At 38.7% G+C, this 19,524-nt stretch overlaps 2 protein-coding genes across 5 annotated transcripts in view; one reads left to right on the top strand and one right to left on the bottom strand.

Moving 5' to 3' along the window:
- The window catches only part of PRKG1 (protein kinase cGMP-dependent 1), a 1,343,317-nt gene that overhangs the window by 1,282,245 nt on the left and 41,548 nt on the right, over window positions 1–19,524 (bottom strand). The window lies entirely within an intron of this gene.
- Window positions 5,659–19,524, top strand: part of A1CF (APOBEC1 complementation factor) — an 80,405-nt gene continuing 66,539 nt past the window's right edge. For 3 of the 4 annotated variants that reach the window (XM_053663940.1, XM_053663939.1, XM_053663938.1), the window contains exon 1: window positions 5,659–5,754. The gene's annotated coding sequence lies outside the window, so the exon portion shown is untranslated. The remainder of the gene's footprint in view (window positions 5,755–19,524) is intronic. The other variant, XM_053663937.1, reaches the window with a different exon arrangement.

Genomic DNA, 19,524 nt, shown 5'->3' with positions numbered 1-19,524 from the left:
CATGGAATAGGTGTTCTGTTCGCTAAAATACTAGGAGGAGGAGAATTAACCCTCAGGACTCCTTTCAAGCCTGGTTAATGTAAAATTAATATAGACAAATATTTCCTAAGAATTGGGCTAAGCACTGTCCATGCCTTCTCTCCTTTATGTCTCCCAGGGACTGCGTGGAGTAGTCATTGTCATTATCTTCATCTCCAGATGTGGTTCAAGAGGGTAAAAGACTTGCTGAGGTTGGGTAGGGACTGAATGGTTAGTTGAGGTTTCAATCCAAGCAATGGGACTGGAAAACCCACGCATTTAACGTTATGCTCTACTAACTCCTAACACCAATATGGTCACTGTGAAGACCCAACAAAAGTACTTTGGAAACTGCAAAGCGCATTCAAAAGGTAAGTTCTCATTGTGTCTGAGTCACAATGAACAAATTAGGAATTAGGCCCAATCGGGCAGCAGCCTCAGTTTTGTATCAAAAGTTAACATTCTCTTCACAATAATCTTGCCATTAATTTCAGTTTTTTTATTTTCATTTTCAAATATATTCATGCATCTATAATTAGTGTTTTATTATTCTATTTGTTATTCTTAACCCCCAAGTTATTTTAGCAGTTATTAAGAAAATTTTAAAAGTACCCTTTTTAGCGCATTAATAAATGGTTTCTTACTTAGGTGTAGAAAGTCTAGATTTGCTAAATTAAAACTGATTTGATTGCAGGCTATTGCAGTGGCCATATCTAGTTTTACTGGAAAAAAAATTAAGATGCTGCCTAATTTGCTAGAAATTGCTGACTTCTCAGGTTCTTCTTTACCCTGAAGGATTTAAGATATCAGTTGGACACAAGGAGTGATTCAATTGTGTGAAAGGGGGAAAAGATTATGGCAATGCCATGGTCATGTCTGGTGTGCATGTGTGTGCGGTATGGTATGCATGTGCACGAGTGTGCGGTATGGTATGCACATGTGCAAGTGCATGTCTGTGTTTTAACTTTGGCTCCAAAAATGCCTACCTTCTGAAGAGAACATACCTACTTTTGTCACAACTTAGTAACATTACTTCAAGGAAACAGATTGTCACATGATATCATTAAAAGAGCGATTACACGATAACAATCTCAAGCAGTTATCTAAAAGTTAGTGGAAATCTGTTGGTGGAAATTCTTTTCTTCATGCAATGGAGCACAGTGCACATTACAGACCTAATGGTAGTATTTTCTAGTATTTCTAAAGGGAACAACTAGATTTGGTAGGTAGGTTTTTCTAAAATTGTTCTTTTTCAGAAATCAATATTTGTTTTGGGGGCAGTTGAGCTAAATAACATTGCTTTTAAAACACAAGAAGATATTTAATAACTCTGACCAGAGGAAACTTCAGGAAACACGGGTGTGACTATGAAAAAGAAGAAGGCAGGAGAAGTGGGAGACCCAACCTGCCTTTGAAGGGCAGGACCAGAGTGGCATCCTGCTGTCAAGAGTTTTTAGTCTGGACTTTAGATAAATTCTCAAGTACTCGTTTAATCCTGCAATTATTTGATATGGAAAACGTCATTCAGGAGACCCAAGTGCACTTTCCTGGAGCACCAAGCAAAGGGGTGTATGTGTGCGCGTGCGTGCGTGCGTGCGTGCTTGCGTGTGTGTGTGTGTGTGTGTGTGTGTGTATCAGTTCAACACTAGATGGCTCTAGTTACAAAAGCAATCCTTTTTTAAAAGTCTAAAATCCTGGGATATGACATTCCATGAACAGATGGATTCTAACCCACTGAATCATTCTGCTATCTTTCAGAGTCTTGTAGAATATTAAGAATAGCATTCAGCTTTTAGCTTTGAAATGCTATGAATCTCTAAAAGAGAAGGTATAAATCCTAGAAGTCCTTGTTTCTTGGATTAAAACAGAAAGCAGCACTCATATAGGCTGAAACGTGTAGATTTAATTTGCTCTGTAATTATCCCACTCTGTACTCTTATGGTATTCCATTATTTTCAAATTACTTTCACATATACCAACTCATTTGACCCTCTCAATTGTCAATGAGGTAGATGAGGGAAAATGTTTTCCTCATTAAAGGCAAAGACACTGAGACACAGACAAGAGGCAGGAGCTTGCTCAAGTTCACGTAGCTCATAAGTGAGGCATTTAAGACTAGATTCCTGAGTGCCAGATTCAGAATCAAAGCTCTTTCTACCCAATCAGCAAAAAAAAAAAAAAAAATGGAATTAGGCTTTTGTCCTATACAGTGTGTCTGATATGGCCCTTTTATTCTTTTGAATATTCCCTTCAAGTTAACTACATACCTCTACCCAACCACGCAACTTCTAAAATGAATTTTGAATTCCTAGGAAACTGAAAACAGTAAATAAATCTTTTCTTGAGATAGAGGAGGGTGATGAGTGGGAGGGAAGCTTCTTACACTTAGTAACCTCTGGCTTTGAATTATATTCTAGTCAATTTTAAGTTTTATGCTTTACCTAAGCTGGCAATAACCAATGGTTTTTTCCTCAATATGCCAGCCCTGCTGGGTGGCAATGTCAGTCTGATATTAAAGACAATAATAAAATCCACCAGCCAAATAGTTCTCATGCAAATGATTTGTGACAGCTACCATTTAATGAGCACCTACTATGTACCTGCATATGGTCCACTCAGCAAACCTCTTTTTTTGTCGCTTTTTCCTTGCTCTAATGCCACCACCCTAATCTCAACCGCCACCTCCTAACTGGTCTGTTATATGCTTTACCTCCCTCAAATACAAATCACTAACTTTTAATACATATATGAATGAAATAACTCCAACACAAGCACATTTTGATTTTAAGAAGGAGTAACTAATATAATGTTACATGTGAATAAAAAAGGAGAGGGGCGGACAGTGTCATCTATGACAATCTATTCTCAACCCTACACCCAGAACATATGTAAGCAGATTGCGCTGCTCCCCTTCTTTTTAAAGCCCTTCAGTGACTTCCCACTGTGCCAGGACAACACCGGGAGCCTGTATGAATAGACCTCCACGCTTTCCCCCACGTCTCCATCTTGCCCCCCAACTGGACTTCTCTACTGGTTCTCTGAATATGCCAAACTCATTCAAACTCAGGGCATCCACATGTGCTATTTCCACCTACTAAAATGCCTACCCCACGACCTCATGCATCCTTCAGTCTGCAGTTTAAATATCTGATGTTCTAGAAGACTTTCCTCAACTCGCCCCCAGTCCCACACTAGATTAGGTCCATGTGTCTTAGCATTCTATACTCTCCTTTGTAACAAAGTCACTCATTGGGGAGAGTATTTGATTAATGCATATACCTGTATCTGGCTTGTTAACCACTAAATTACTAGAGACTAACACAGGATTTTGCATCCTTTTTAAATTGTGCTCCCCAATAAAAAATAAATAAAAATTACATCATAACCAGTACACATATACAGGTAACTGAAAGAGAAGTTTCATGAGCGCTTCGTACACTTGGTAGAGGCAATTCACTTGATATTTTCTATTCTGTTGTATTCAACCCAGCTTATTGATTTTTACAGCCTGCTAATAGATGCTACTTTCACTTTAAATCATCACCCACCTAACACAATGCTTAGCAGACAGAAGGTCCTCAGTAATTGTTTGTAGAATAAACAAATGAAAATATATTTACCAGTCACTCTTTAAACCAGGTTTATTTGTTTATTGCTTGTCCCTTCCAGCAGGAGGAGGCCCCAGGAGGGCTAAACCGGGTGTATTTTTACAAAATAAAAGCAAGCCTTGCCATTCTAGGCACAGCTACTTCCCTTGATTAGGCTGATGAGATCAAGGTCATGAATTTGATCTCATTATCAGTTGGTTTCTCTTTGTTCTAGAGCCACAAGCTGTCTCCTGAGTAACCTTCAGAAAGAGAGACGCTGATCCGCTGATCCGGTCCTGTTTCTTTTTCTTCCTGATCAACATATCCCTATTGTTCCAACAAAATACAGCTTAGAAAATAAAAAGGAACACAGCTTTTTAGTAATAGCCTAATAATGCCACAACTGCCAATGTGCTTTTGTGAGTAATATATGAATTTTCCTGCTTGAATTGCCAGATTTCAAGACTGCTTTAACTGATTTCCAAACACTTTGGTTTAACATAATTGTAGTCCTGTTCTGTTGAATGCCAGGCCCCCTAAAATTGATATAATTTTTATAAACTAGTAAATATAATTCATTCTTAGATCTGTTGTATGTTGCTGTTGTCACCAGATACCTAGAAAATACTGGCTTTCCTTTCTTCATCTGCACACTTCCCCATCCAGGCACCTGGCACACAAAACAATAAAGAAAACCCTTTTAAGACCAACTGTCTTACATCAACAATTCTTTGTAGGACCAGGCAGACTCAAGGTGAGAATTCCTCACTTATTTGGAACCAGAAGCCCAGACTGAGCTTTCACAAAGAAAAAACAATTAACACTGCTTGACTGGGGGAGGGGGGTGGTATCCATTCCCAAGGAGGTTATAGAAGCACTTGTCCCTCCCTCAGCTGTCTGTCTCAGTGTTTCCTTATGTCCCACTCCAGGAGGACAATTCCAGGGTAAAGCAATTGTTCCTGGGGTGTTTTCGTTAAACCTTACTGTGCATTGCTTTGGGGGAGGTTGTAGGCGGGGCTACAAATCTGAAGGTGTTGTGTTTTTTTGTTTTGCCTGTTTTATGTTCCCAGATATGTTTTATTGATTTATCTTCCTCTATGTCTATATTACAGAAGCACAGCTCATTCTGTGCTTTTTCTATAGCCAAAGTACTTCTGTGAACCGTTAGGTCCTAGAAAATTAAGACTCCTCTTCATAGCACTGAAGCCAAGTGAGAGTGTCCTCTAATTCTAGTTTGGGGGCCTGTGGTTTTATACACCCTTAAAATTTACTCAAAATTAAAAGGGTTTTAGTTTGTCTGTATGTTTATTTGTTTAAGTGGGCTCTATTACCCTTAGGAATTTCCTCCACAGAATAGAGCTCTTCCTAGTAAATTTAGAATGTAGAATTTATAACGTTAAAAATACTATTTCTCAATTCTTTAAGAAATACAGTTACCACTGGGATTTCAAGCAATCAACAACAGCCTTGCCTCTCATATAACCTGCTACATAGCTGATTATTGTGCTTTCACAGTGATGGCCTTCTCCTAAAATCTGAATGAACAGCTTGTATAAAAAGCACACTTACCCCAACCTGATCTGACCCTATTTACTTGCTTATATAAATGTTTAGTGTATTTTGATTTTGTAAGCTAGCATTTAGCTACATACTTGACCTAAAACTCTACACTGTACTTCATGCAATACAGTGATATAAAAAGTGTAAACAAATATTTTCCTAAGTTATCTTAGGCTTAATATCATTTTGGCATAAGTAGAAAACAGGGAGCTAATGTAGGAAAAAAAAGTTTAGTTTACACAAATTGCCCTGAGTTCTGCTTTGAAATGCATGTGGCTGAAACAGTTTCAAAATAATATTAACATCAATGTTTTTAATGCAGAAATTCATTTTCCTTTTGCAAACAAATGACAACAGTAGTTTTGTAGATTCTGTTTGGGCTGTAGTGACCCAATTATCTGGTCAAAGGGCTGCATGGATGCAAGAGACAGGGTGAGTTAAAGTTTAACTCCCAGGAATTGTAAACCAAACCTAAAGCCACTGAACCTTTGGAGTTTGATATGATGATTAGCGCATAACCAGAGTGACACGTTGAATTCGCCATAATCAAGGAAACCTTTTCCGGGTGGGGATCTCTGAAATCACTCAGGTATGGTCCATGTGTTTTGCTTTTTCTCTTTTAAATTTGTCAAATTGTGTGGTGTGGATCAGTGGAAATGCAGTGAAAACAGTGTCTATCCTCTTCTGCTCTAGAGCCTAAGTCAGGGATTTTTCTAGTTTGTTTTTATACTGTGAAGCAACCTGAAAACGCAAGAAAATATTGGGATGAACATACAAAAGATGATCATCTTTTGTTCCTTGATGTAATCATTTCCAGAGGTTTCAAAAAATGCAGACTTACCACTTTGGGTTCAAGAGCGGGGCTGATGTTTCTGAAATGGTTATTTAGCAGTAACCAGACAGCAGGGAGAGTTGTGGGTTCGCCACCTGTCCTGGTCCCAGGACGTCAGGCAACAAAAAATGTATCAACAAGAGAAAGAGTACTACCATCACTCGCAGACTCTGAGTTCTCTGTATGGGCCATAATTCCTATCATATTTAAACTTCATATATTCAATTATCTTTTTCTCTCCTTCAGTCTGACAATAACCCCGAAAAACCGCAACAAAAATACCAGCTTGGTGAATTCTTGCTATTTCCTCTGCCATTATTGTACTAACCAAAGGAGTGCCCTAAGCTATTCACCTTACATTCTAGCCAAAAAAAAAAAGTCATAGACAATGGTTGGCTTTGAGTGTGTTAAATTTCCTTGTCATGGCAAATTATTAGACTTTTCCCTTTCAGGATGCTTTGGGCAGTTGCACTGCAGTGGATACATTTTCACATAATTCTTTTGTTTGCACCAAAAAGATGATTTGCAACTGGAATATGCTAGTACTTTAATTAAAGAAATAAATAAGTAAGGGCACTTGTCAGTAATATCCCATTCCTACCAGAAAGCCCCGAAAGACTTTTGTTCCATGATTATCAAAGTCAATTCCAAAGAGAATGGGTTTCAGCCAAATACGTTGATTTACTATAGAACTTCTCAGATGTGTATTGTGTGTCTCCAGGAAGATGAAGAACATTTTATTTGTGCTGGATTAGTGTTTTGCAAAATACACATTAACAAATTCAACTCTAATTATATTGTAATTTAGGAGCAAAGACATGTTGGTCTGGTCTGAAACATTCTTTATAGTAGATGCTGAGACACACACTATAGGTCCGAAAATAACAGTGAAATCACATATTTGCCAAGGCACTGAGGCCCTGCCCTACTAAATACAGCATAACAGACAAATGATTTATAGGTTCGTTTGTAAGAGCCATATTTTCTGGAATTATGTTGATACTGCCCATTTGAGATAATTTCTCAATTTGACTGTTCTAATTTATTATTTATCAAGTGTAAGCACACAGGAAAGATAGTTGGCAAGAAAAAAATTAGTTGTTATAGGCAAATATAAAATGACACAATGGATATAAAAACACTGAATACTCAGTTATTTCCAAGTGGGCTAATGCCACATTGCTTTCGTGTCATTTCAGATCTATTTTCTATAGTGTATTCAGTGCAGATTAATAAATGTGGCTCAAAAAAAGCAACTCCATTGTCAACTAAGTTGAGGAACTAGTGACTACCCAGGTCTTCTTACTACATGAGTATTTTGAGTAATAATAATAACAGGCACGTATTAAAACTATAAGCACTATATTGCCAAGTGCGTTTCTTAGCACCTTTCATGCATTTATTTCATGTTATTCTTAGAACAGGTATATATACATATAAATAAGGTAGATCCTACTATAACATTTTACAAGCGAGAAAACTAAGTCTCAAATAAGTAACCCACCAGGCTCAACATCGCCCAGCTGAAAAGCGGCAGAATCAGGTTTCTCAGCCAGGTGCTGGGACTCCACAGCCCAGGTGAGTGGCCGTCACAGTGCACTCGCAATGACTGAGGACTTAACACTGTGTAAATATGTTCATTCATTGTGAATTTCTAGTGAGTAGGCAATGTTTTGTTTTCTAAGCTTAATTTACAACAGAATATCTTCCAGGAACACCTATAAACATCTCTCAGAAATGGTATTCCTCAAAACACTGATTAGGAAAGGACAAGTAATTGTCAAAGCCCATACCCGACATTCGTAACAATTGATTGAAATCATCACTATTGGAATCATCACAACTGAACAGGGACCTCATAAAGCCAGCCATCTCCTGTCACACAGGACCATCCCTATGTCCGTTAGAGACTTACGGTCCTGTGTGTTCCAGATTAATTATAGAATGAACACTGGACTTTTTTCCTGACAGAGCTGGGTTGGAAGGCCCGCACCAAAACTCCCTAAGTTTGTGATCTTGGGCATAATATTTAACTTCTCTGAATCTCAGATTCTTCGAATACAAAAATGGATAAAATCTGCCCCATAGGATTTAGTGATGATTGAATAAGATGTAGCAAAACAGTTAAGCAGAGTTCCTAGCACACAAGGACTCCAGCGAAATTATCTTCCCATTTCAAACTCCTATGTGTCACAACCTCCAGAAAGTTTCCTAAACTTTCTGGACCTATCCACTAGCGCCTCTTTGTCAAAACATTACCAACATAGTTTAAATTAAAAATTATACAAAAATAATGAAGTCTTCATTAGCCACAAGGAGTAACCCTATTCCATTTATTTGGAAAAAAGAGACACCTATACCCTTTTATTATAAACAACCAAAAAAAACCCACAATATATTTTAGAGAATGTTATTCAAGGAAACTCTTAGTTAAAAGCCCAACTTCCTTTCCATGGAAGCACATGGGACACCTGTCACAGTCTGTGTTCATTTCGTCACACAGTTGGTTGATATTAAAAATGTTTCAGCAATATCTAAAATATTGCCACCTCTCAGAAATCAGTGTAGCACGTTGGGTACTATTGCACAATGCCTGTCATTGCCTTATGTGTCTCCAAATGACTCAATAAGTTCAAACAAGATGATATTGATCAACAGAGGATAAACACCATTTTATCTTACTCATAGAAACAGTAACCAGGCTCCTCTAAAGTGCAGTTCTAGCAGCCCAACCAACCCCCAATCCCCCCGGAAAAAGCGTCAGGAAAAGGACCAACGCTACTGCGAGGCATCGTCTATTAAAAATCTCAGTCCCATCTGCTCCTGGGCTAACTGCTTGCTGTACAATCCAGGTCTTTATTAACAAATGTTTACTGCTAATTGGACCAAGAAAGCTGGTATATTAGTTCAGTCCATCAGACCTAGTCCAACTAGGTTATCAGCATTTAAAAACTGTTTAGAATTTTCAATGAAAATTTTGTGTTGAATATTTTTATATCTACTTTATTGTTTATGCAGTTGCAGTTATTCTCACTTTTTTCTCCCCTTCCCCGCCTCCATCCATCCCCACTCTCTCCCTTCCCTCAGTCAATCCCCATATTGTGTCTGTGTCCATGGGTTGTGCATAAAAGTTCCCTGGTTAATCTCACCACCATGCTTCATCTAGTTTCCTCCTACTTCCCCTTCAGACACTGTCTGTCTGTTCTATGTACTTAAGCTTCTGTTTCTATTTTGTTTGTTTATTATGTTCATTAGATTCCACATATAAGCAAGACCATATGGTATTTATCTTTCACTGATTGAACCATCAGTAAGAAGAATAGGGAACTCAGTGTATGGGAGAACATTTTTGCCAAGGATACATCTCATAAGGGTTTAATCTCCAAAACGTACAAAGAACTAATACAATGCAATGCCAGGAAAACAAACGGCCCAATTAAAATAGGGGCAAAGGACCTGAATAGACAATTATTTAAAGAGGACATACAATGGCCCATACGTAAATTTGAAAAATCCTCAATATCACTAATCATCAGAGAGATGCAGATTAAAACCACAATGAGCTATCACCTTACACCTATCAGAATGGCCATCATCAATAAATCAACAAACAAGTGTTGTCGAGGATACGGAGGAAAGGGAACCCAGTTCACTGTTGGTGGGAATGCAGTCTGGTCCAGCCACTGTGGAAATCAATATGAAGTTACTTCAAAAAATTAAAAATGAAACTCTTTTTTGACCCAGCAATTCCATTCCTGGGAATATATACTAAGAATCCTAGAACACCAACACACACAAAAAATACATGTACCCCTGTGTTCATAGCAGCATTATTTACAATAGCCAAGATCTGGAAACAGCCTAAGTGCCCATCAGTAGATGAGTAGATAAAAAAAGCTGTTACATTTACACAATGAATACTACACGCAGTAAAAAAAGTAGGAACTCTTACCTTCTGTGACAGCATGGATGGACCTGGAGAATATTGTGCTAAATGAAATAAGCCAGTCAGTGAAAGACAAATACCACAAGTACTGAATATTTTTTATTGACTCAAACCAAAAATTAAAATATTTTCTTTTATAAAAATGGTTGTCGACTAAAATATGCTGGTATCTTAAGCTAATTTGATTTTTTAAAGATATATAAACTTTATTGTTTCTTCAAACAGATATGTACATGTAATTCTTTTATATGTAGGTGTTAACAGTCATATCGAAAACATTTCTCAGGTTTTGCTTATTTCAATAGGGTTTGGTCCCCAATAACATTAAGAAGGAAATAATAACAAGCATTAAGATAACTCCCTCTAGTTTGCAAGGTTATGTACAATATTCTGTGCACTGGTCAATAATATAGCTAAAGGGAACAAATACATTGTAACTTGGCCAGATGAAATGACTAAGTGAACAAATTGGTTTGCAATTCTATAAAGTACCACCTTCAGTGATGTAGTAATGTCTTTATCTTCTTCTCTTCCTATAGAAGTTAAAAAATTATCATTGTTTTGGAATGCCCCATTGGTTTAAAAACACCAGATTTACATAGCAGAATTAACTACCATAATACCTTATTTGTATAGAATATTCTAGTCTACCAAGCATTTTATACAGAAGAATTTATTTCATTTTTTTAATGCCAAATTTTTTCATAATCAATTTAGTATGACTAGTTTCTTCAAGGGAATTGAGTCACTAACCATCAATCCAATTGCCCCAAATTAATTAACTTAAAGATGCTCTCACCCAGTACAAGCCTAGCTCTCTTTATGTAGCAAAGTGCTGAGTATGTAGGGAGCCTTCAACTACTGTTCTAGACATTAACCTCTTAATTTATCTGTTGATAAATTAAGAGCTTAGATGAAACTATGAAGGGAGGTCTTAAGGATCCACATGAAAGGTGAGCCAAAAACCAGTCCCATGCAGGTCTCAGAAGAAGACAACCTAAAAAGGTTTAAACCAGCACAGATGCTATAACTGACATAGAGAAAGAAGGGAAGGAAGATTCTATAGTATCTCCTAAAAGACTGGCAAGGTGTTATGTGTAAGTGCAATTGCTGTTCATTTCTATTAATTCACCTTTAATATTCTACCTGCTCTTCTATTAAAATTGTATTTAGTTCATATCTTTTCAGCTAGAGACTTCTGCCTAAAGTAAATTGGCTTATTAAATGTTCTTAAATCCAAACACCTCTGATTTCTTGCCATGAAAGTCAGAAATCAGAATCTGAGACGTGGAGGGGAAACTGTGTTGGCACATATAAGTGCTTACCTCAGGGTTTCAGTGACTCACATTTCTGGCATTTATTACCAACCAGCTAGAATTGACATCCAATGATAATTTATTAGTAATATTAATAATAGCTCTTATGTCCTTATATAACTCCTACCATGTGCCAGGCACATGATTAACTTGTTGAATCCTATGGAATCCAATAGAATAGGACTACTGCTATACCATTTTTCCAACAGAGGTTAAGTCCCAGGGACACAGCTAATAAGTGGTAGAAACAGGAGCAAATTCCAGCAGCCTGGCACACACCACTCTGTAAACAGAGTATAAATGGAACACTGAAAAGCCCTGAATCCTAGCACTAGAAAGAAACTTTGAAGTTTTGTTATTTGACAGAGAAAAGCTAAATGGCTTTCCTGAGGATGAAAAGCACTTTTTGTCATGGGTAAGAGCCCAAGTGAAGGACCCCAACCCTCAGGCAGGCTCTTTGCATGATGTCACCTCCCACTGCACAGCATTTCTAATTCAGCCTGAATTACACAATTTTGGGAGGCAGATTAAAAGGCCCCCCATGGGTAAGAAGACTACTCCCTTCACTCTGATTCCTGCCCTTTTTGCTGTGCCCAGACTCACAGACAGAACAAGCCAGAAACTCAGTTAAAGGAGACGCACCCATTTGGTTACTCTGAGAACCTCCCAGGCCCAGGTCACAGAGGAAATATGTGCAGGTGCAGGTACCATGAACATAGTAAAGCTATCTCCAAAAACACACAGGGATTGTCCTGAATGATTTGGTTGCCTTACACCAAAGTCCTACTAGTGTCTAAGAGGACACACCCTCCTCCCTAGAGAGAGAATAATTGGGCTGCTAGGTCTCTGAATGCTGAGGGAGCCCCATATTTAAACTGACCTAAATTGTAGCTTTAAATTAAGATCCAAATGTTCCCAAATAGAAGCTCTGCCAGCCTCAGTAGAGTTGTTCATTTGGGATAATAAGAGTATGTTTTCAGAAGTTCCTTGTTAAAATACGAATTAGTTGGAATGCAGAGTGTGAGGGGTAGGCGCACTCAGGAACACTTTAGCCTAAAATCACTTAGCAGAACAGCCTGGTATAGCCCTGTGGGAATGGTACTTAGGACACGTAAAGTTTTGATGGGGGTGAAGGGAAGATGTAGAAAAGAGGTGGCCCAGTGTGGAAGCGTCATGAGTAACCAAAGAATAATAAAAGGTATTTGAATGTCAGGTATTTGTCTGATCTTTGAAAAAAATTGATTTAGGTTGGTAAATAATTTTGGCTTGTGATTAAAGTCATTTGAGCACCACCCTTAGCAGATATTAATTCCTGCACAACTCTGACACGCATAAATTATTTAATACAAGTGCATCGACTCCAATCAGAATCTTCTAGGAAATGCCATTGTATGGCTCCTTAGGGTATTTTAAGATAAGAGGAAAATCCTATAATGTCTAGAAATTGTTATTTTAACTGTCCTTTCAAATAAGCCCTAAAGCTAAGTATTTCTCATAATACTATCTCAAGATTTGAAAGGATTTCCTAAAGTCCCAGAACTGAGGCTGATTCATAGTTTTAGCATGGCGAAGAGGGAGGCGATTATAATGCTAAAGCAGGCAGCTCTGGGCCCAGGGTGGCTGGCTGAAATCCTGTCTCCACCACTTACTAGCTATTCAACCTTCATTAAACAATTTGACTTCTCTGTGTCTATCTCCCCTTCTATAAAATCAAAGATGTTGGCAGAACCAGATCATGAGCCACACAGTAAGTGCTTATACCACCACCAAGTAAGTGTGCATAAACGTTAGCTACTGCAGCTATAATTCTCTTATTTCTGTGTCGATTACATAATGCTTACTATCAATAGAAGAAAGGCAGCCTCTGAGGCCAACATGTAGAAAGTGCTTTTTAGACTGGACATCAGGTGGCTTAGATAGTCACTATTTCTACCACTGGGTTGCAGTGAACATGAGGAACAATTTGTCCTCTACTCTGTAGCTGTGTTTCCAAGGCAGAGATGTTTCCTATCACAGGCAGGGCCTCCTAATTAAGTTGGTCTAGAATGATTTAAAGGAACCTGGGTAATTTACAAGGGAAACAGAGTAGAAATAGGCATTGGCATCCTCACACCAGAGTGCAAACCTCTCAGGCTCTGTTATTTTCCTAGATACAACAAAAACCCATCAAAGGACACAAAGCTATTTACAAAGATGCCACCTGTTGAAGAATAGCAAGCACGAATGCATCCTGCCCCTGCCCAGTCCCTACACAGACATGGCAGCAGACCCCTTCAGAGAGGGTTATGTGGGGAGGGGCTAAATGAGGCAGCAGAACCACCATGAAGGGGGCTGGTGTCAGGTCCGGTTTAAGGGAAGTGACTAGATGAAACAACACCAGGAAGATCCCTTGGAATTATCGTTAATTTACCTATTAAAAATTGATTTCTTTATTCCTTGTTTAAGTTCCGCATTGTTCTAGCTGCTGTGTGAGATACAAAGAAATATTGTATATTTATCCTTAATAACAAGAAACCCATGAAGGGTTCTCTAGAGATGCCAGTCCCAGATTAACTGGCCACTCCTTGAAGGACTCTTATTTTGCTAGAAAATGAACATAATCTACAATACTAAATTAAGAGTTCCTGAAGGGCAAGAAAGTTATTCTATTTTTCAATCCCCAAACAGTGTTATGCACATAACAGATGCACGATACTATTTGTTAAATAAAAGAACTACCTAATTGGAGAAAGACGAGGAAAGGTAGAAGAAAAATAAACACTGTGAAGTGCCATGTACCAATCACTGAGTTGTGCACTTATTCTATCTTTTTGGATGACTATCACCACACTAATGAGGCAGGCATTATTATCCCCAATTCCAAAATAAAGAAATTGGACATGGTTAAATAATGGCCCGAGTTTGCAAAGTTCTTAAGGGTTAGAACCATGACATTTGAACCTATGTCACTTGCATCCATGATCCCATGGTTTTTATCCCACTTGCACATTGATAATGAACAACACAGAGCAAAATGTTGTGTGTTTTAATATCTTTGGTGAAACTGGAAGATTAGGACCAAAAAAGTCCACAGTAGTCAGAGCAGCTATGAAATTTCACCCCGTTCATCAACACTTAGGAAGCATCTACTAAGCACAAGGCTCAGCACTAGAATCTGGAGCTAAAAAATAAGATGAGTTCATGTAATTGGGGAGGTTATGGCTCTCCCTCTCCTCATCTTCACTGCTAAAGTCATAGTTCTGTCCTTTTTATTTCCCCACCTGTCCCTAAACTAGGATTTCTTCCCCTAGTCCACTCTCAATAAAACTCACAGAGTCATCTTTCTAAAGTATACCAGGTTCTGTTAGAACTTGTCCATGCTTATTCCAGTGACTTCATAATAAAATGAGAATTTTTTCTATCATGCCAATACTGATGTAGTTCTTGCCTACCTAATAAGCCTTATCTGTTACCACTTCCTCTTGATGTCCCCTCCCAACTTTCATTCAACATTCTAGCCATACTCAACTTGTCAGCCGTTCATGCTGTTTTCACCTCCATCTGTCTCTAAGAGTCCCTCCCTTCTCCCTTCTTAACTCCTAGCCAACTTTCAAGCTGGCCTGAGATAAAGTATGCATTGAAAATTAATATGAAGTACAAGGTTGGGTAATTTTGATAGGTGATGAAATGGAAAGTTGACATTAATTAATAGGTATATAATATGGAGTCACTGACATTCTCTTAGTAGAAAAGTAATATCAAATGAATATTAAAAAAAAATTAACCAGTTTAGCCATGGCTGGGTGGGTCAGTTGATGGGAGCATCGTCTTGTAGACCAAAAGTTTGTGGTTTGATTCCTAGTCAAGGCACATACCTAGGTTGCGAGTTTGATCCCCGGTTAGGGCACACATGGGAAGCAACCAATTGATGTTTCTCTCTCACATCAATATTTTCTTTCTCTCCCTGCCCCCTTTCTCTAAAAACAATAAAAACATTCTCTGTTGAGGATTTAAAAAAAGTTAACCAGTGTTATACACATGGTATTTAGAAATAGAAAACATTAGAGGTTGAATTAAGACAATAATCTAGTATTAAATGATTGTTGCATAGACCATAATTAAAGGCAGTGGGAATGCAAAGAAGGGCACACATGTCAGCACTGAATAGAAATAGAGAGCAAGAGTTTAGTAATGACAGTTTATGCCAATGCATGTAAATGAGCATAAAATCAGAATGTAGATAATCTGATGTTTTTAAAGGAAACATAAAGCTGTCTTTCATGACAAGTGTCAGTTTGCCTCAGGACCACTGTAATACAGAACTTTAGATAGTTGGATTTAGTAAACTTCACTCAAGGATCAAATATATTCCATTAATTACTGATTGGGAGTCTTGGTGAGAATGAAGTTTTCAACTTAGTTTTTCCAAATTGATCTGTAGAAAACAGATTCAGCAACTAAGTCCAAAAGGAAAATCTCAATAGGAAAAAAAGAAGACATAATAACGCAAGACCAAGAATGACTGAAATACAGCCCAAGTCTCTGTAATCTGTCACATAAATAATTGGCCCCAGGACTATTGCATAAACATCTGCATTTGAGCTCAAGGATAGCTATATCTAAGTTGTATGTTGTCATTAGCACTTTACCAATTTGCAAGTCAATTTAGAAATTAAACACATTATGCAAAGGCATTGTCCTCTCATCAGGCTATGCAGTTCTAGGATTTCCAAACGCTGCCAGTTCTCTTTCCCAGGTATCATTAAGGCAGGCATAGTGGGAACAGTTGGGTATCATAGTTGAGTGAAGACAACACAGCAGTCACCTGTAGCCCAATTGTACAGGTACTGGAACAGTAACATAAAACTGTCCATGCGTCTACATAGCCAGGGTGCTCCAGGAGAATCAGAACTGAGAACTCCAACTGGCTAATATTATACACAGATGTTTTTTGGTGTTGTCATTGTGCCAATACCTTTAAGATATAGTACTGTTTACTAGTGTCTCTAAGATATATACCTACACTTATTTATCTATCAAAAGAGATTCATTCTAAGAAGTTGGCTTATATGATTATTGAGGCTGAGAAGTACCAAAATCTTTATTCAGCAAGCTGCAGACCCAGGAAAGCCAATATGTAGTTTCTGACTGAAAGCCAGTAAGCTTGAGACACAAGAAGGACCATATTTTGGTTCAGGTCTGAAGGCCAGAAAAGAGGTAGATTTCCGTCTTACTCAACATTTATGGTCTATTCAGGTCTTCAGTTGATTGAATGAGGTCTATCCAAATTGGGGAGGACAATCTGCTTTATTCTGTCTGTTAATTAAAATGTTAATCTCATCCCAAACACCCTCACAGACACTTTCAGAATAAGGTTTGGTCAAATGTCTGTGCACTCCATGACCCAGTCAAGTCGACATACACAATTACCCATTACAGCATAAGTGAGTAGAAAGCTCTTCAGATTGTCTTACTGTAAGCCTTTCCATTTCCTCTCCACCCCCCTCTCCCTCTTCCAGCACATGCAGTTTCCATCTGCTACTAAAATTTTCCAAAATCTTTTTGAGTTAAAATAGTATCAGTATTCATCTCGCAATCTCCAATGTCACCAAAGAACAGGTCACTTATTAGAATCTCTGTTTCAGATTCTCTGATGTTTGTATCCAAGCTGAGAGCAGAGGCTGAAGGGTTTATGAAGGGTGGTGGTGTCAGAGCTAGTTACAGAAGGAAAGGGGAGTATCGGGAGGTTTCTTGTGGGATGTGCTCACCACACTGGCCGCCAGGAGTTCATTCATCCTGTGTATGCCTGTGTGTTCATACATACATATCCACAAAACCACCCACAACCTGGTGGAAGAAGCATGAGTTTTTCTCAGCCAGGAAGACTGTGGAAAGAAGGATGGGAACTCTAGCCACAGAGCAAATGGGAAACAAGAACAAGGGAACCAGAGATATAACTGGAAACCTGATGGGCTCACCAGACTTGCATTGAGAGATAATCAGGAAAGCAGAGTTAGGGCCCAATCATGGCAGGCACTCAGTGTCAGGCTAAGGAAGCAGGCTGTTTCTGTACTGTTGGTGATGAGGCCAATGAAAGTTTTGAGCAGGAAAATATTAGAAGGGACATGGTAGGGAGATTGATCTGGCTGTGGTATGCAAAACAGAGAGGCAGTGCCCAGGAGGTAGAAAGCAGTGAAGTTCTATTCAGCACCTTGGCTAAGCTCAAATTAAATCCAGAAATGGAAGAGGAGGTGGGGATGAGGGCAGGACTGTAAGAGGAACAACAAGCAAGAGTACCTAAGTACAGAAAGCAGGAAAGTGTCAAGATCCAGACTTCATGAGGAGCCCATATTGGAGTCTGCTTTGGAGAAAGACGCTGTAAGGACCACAGCAGTAGGGATTCACAGATTTGCCAGGCACTTCTTTGCTAACTTGATTCAGCTATGCGCTTCCTGCATCTGTTCCTCTCTCCCCTAAAAGCCATCCTTGCTTCCTACTCTCTGTGCTTTGTCTACCTCACAGTTTTTGCTTCCTCTTCATACACAAAACAATGAACCATAGTTTTATGCATACAGTACCAATGAATACCTTATAGGTTGGTCCTCACAGAAAGTGAACTGAAAACAAATCCCTTCTGCCAGAATCTAGGAAGGATGTATACTTTTTAAAAATATATATTTCAAGGTCAGTATTTCTAAATACTACCAATTAGGAAAACATTTATTCACTAGAAAGAATAAAAGTTTAGACAATTATTACAGAGTTATTTTATTATCCCTTCTCTCCTATAATCCAGTCTCTTTCTTTTATAGACTCTTCTTTTTTAAAATATATTTTATTGATTATGCTATTACAGTTGTCCCATTTCCCCCCTTCACTCCCCTCCACCCTGCACATCCTCTCCCACCCACATTCCCCTCCTTTATTTCATGTCCATGTGTCTGTCATAAGTTCTTTAGCTTCTACATTTTCCATACTATTCTTGCCTTCCCCCTATTTTCTACCTACCATCTATGCTACTTATTCTCTGTATCTTTTCCCCCTCTCCCACTCCCCTGTTGCTAGCCCTCCATGTGATCTCCACTTCTGTGCTTCTGTTCCTGTTCTAGTTGCTTGCTTAGTTTGCTTTTGTTTTAGATGTGGTTGTCAATAATTGTGAGTTTGCTGTCGTTTTGCTCTACATGCTTTTTATCTCCTTTTTCTTAGATAAGTCCCTTTAATATCTCCTATAATAATGTCTTGGTGTCTTGGTGATGATGAACTCCTTTAATTTGACCTTTTCTGGGAAGCACTTTATCTGCCCTTCCATTCTAAATGAAAGCTTATCTGGATAGAGCAATCTTGGATGTAGGTCCTTGCCTTTCATGACTTGGAGTACTTCTTTCCAGCCCCTTCTTGCCTGTAAGGCCTGTTTTGAGATATCCACTGAGAGTCTGAGGGGAACTCCTTTATAGGAGTAACTGTCTCCTTATCTCTTGGTGCTTCTAGGATTCTCTCCTTCATTTTAATCTTGGCTAATGTAATTATGATGTGCCTTAGTGTGTTCCTTCTTGGGTCCAACTTCTTTGGGACTCTCTGAGCTTCCTGGATTTCCTGGAAGTCTATTTCCTTTGCCAGATTGGAGGAGTTTTTCTTTATTATTTGTTCAGATAAGTTTTCCTCTTGTGGCTGTTCCTCTTCCCCTTCTGGTACCTCTATAATTCAGATGTTGGAACGTTTAAAGATGTCCTGAAGGTTCCTAAGCCTCTCCTCATTTTTTTTTTAATTCTTGTTTCTTCATTCCTTTCTGTTTGGTTGCTTCTTTCTTCCTTCTGGTCCACTCCATTGATTTGAGTCCCAGTTTTCTTCTCATCACTGTTGGTTCCCTGTGCATTTTCCTTCATTTCATTTAGTGTAGCCTTCATTTTTCCATCTAATTTGCTACTACATTCAACCAGTTTTGTAGGCATCCTGATTACCAGTGCTTTGAACTGTGCATCTGATAGGTTGGCTATCTCTCCATTACTTAGTTGTATTTGTTCTGGAGCTTTGATCGGTTCTTTCATTTGGGCTATTCTTTTTGTCTTGACTCACCTGTTATGTAGTGAGGGGCAGAGCCTTAGGTGTTCACCAGGGTGGGGCAACCTACATTGCTAGGTGGTGACATTGTATGTGGGCAGGCGTCAGAGAGGGAACAATGGCACTTGCTCCACTCTCTGTCAGGTCTCAGTCCCTTCGGCCACTTCCCCCAAGGAAACTGGGCCTTTTCTGGTGCTGATTCCCATGTGGGTGGGCTTGTGTGTGTTC

This window comes from Artibeus jamaicensis, unplaced genomic scaffold (assembly GCF_021234435.1).
Source record: "Artibeus jamaicensis isolate MK-2021 breed Jamaican fruit bat unplaced genomic scaffold, CSHL_Jam_final contig_332, whole genome shotgun sequence".
NCBI classification, from domain to species: Eukaryota; Metazoa; Chordata; class Mammalia; order Chiroptera; family Phyllostomidae; genus Artibeus; species Artibeus jamaicensis.
This window is presented reverse-complemented; position numbering and strand designations above follow the sequence as displayed.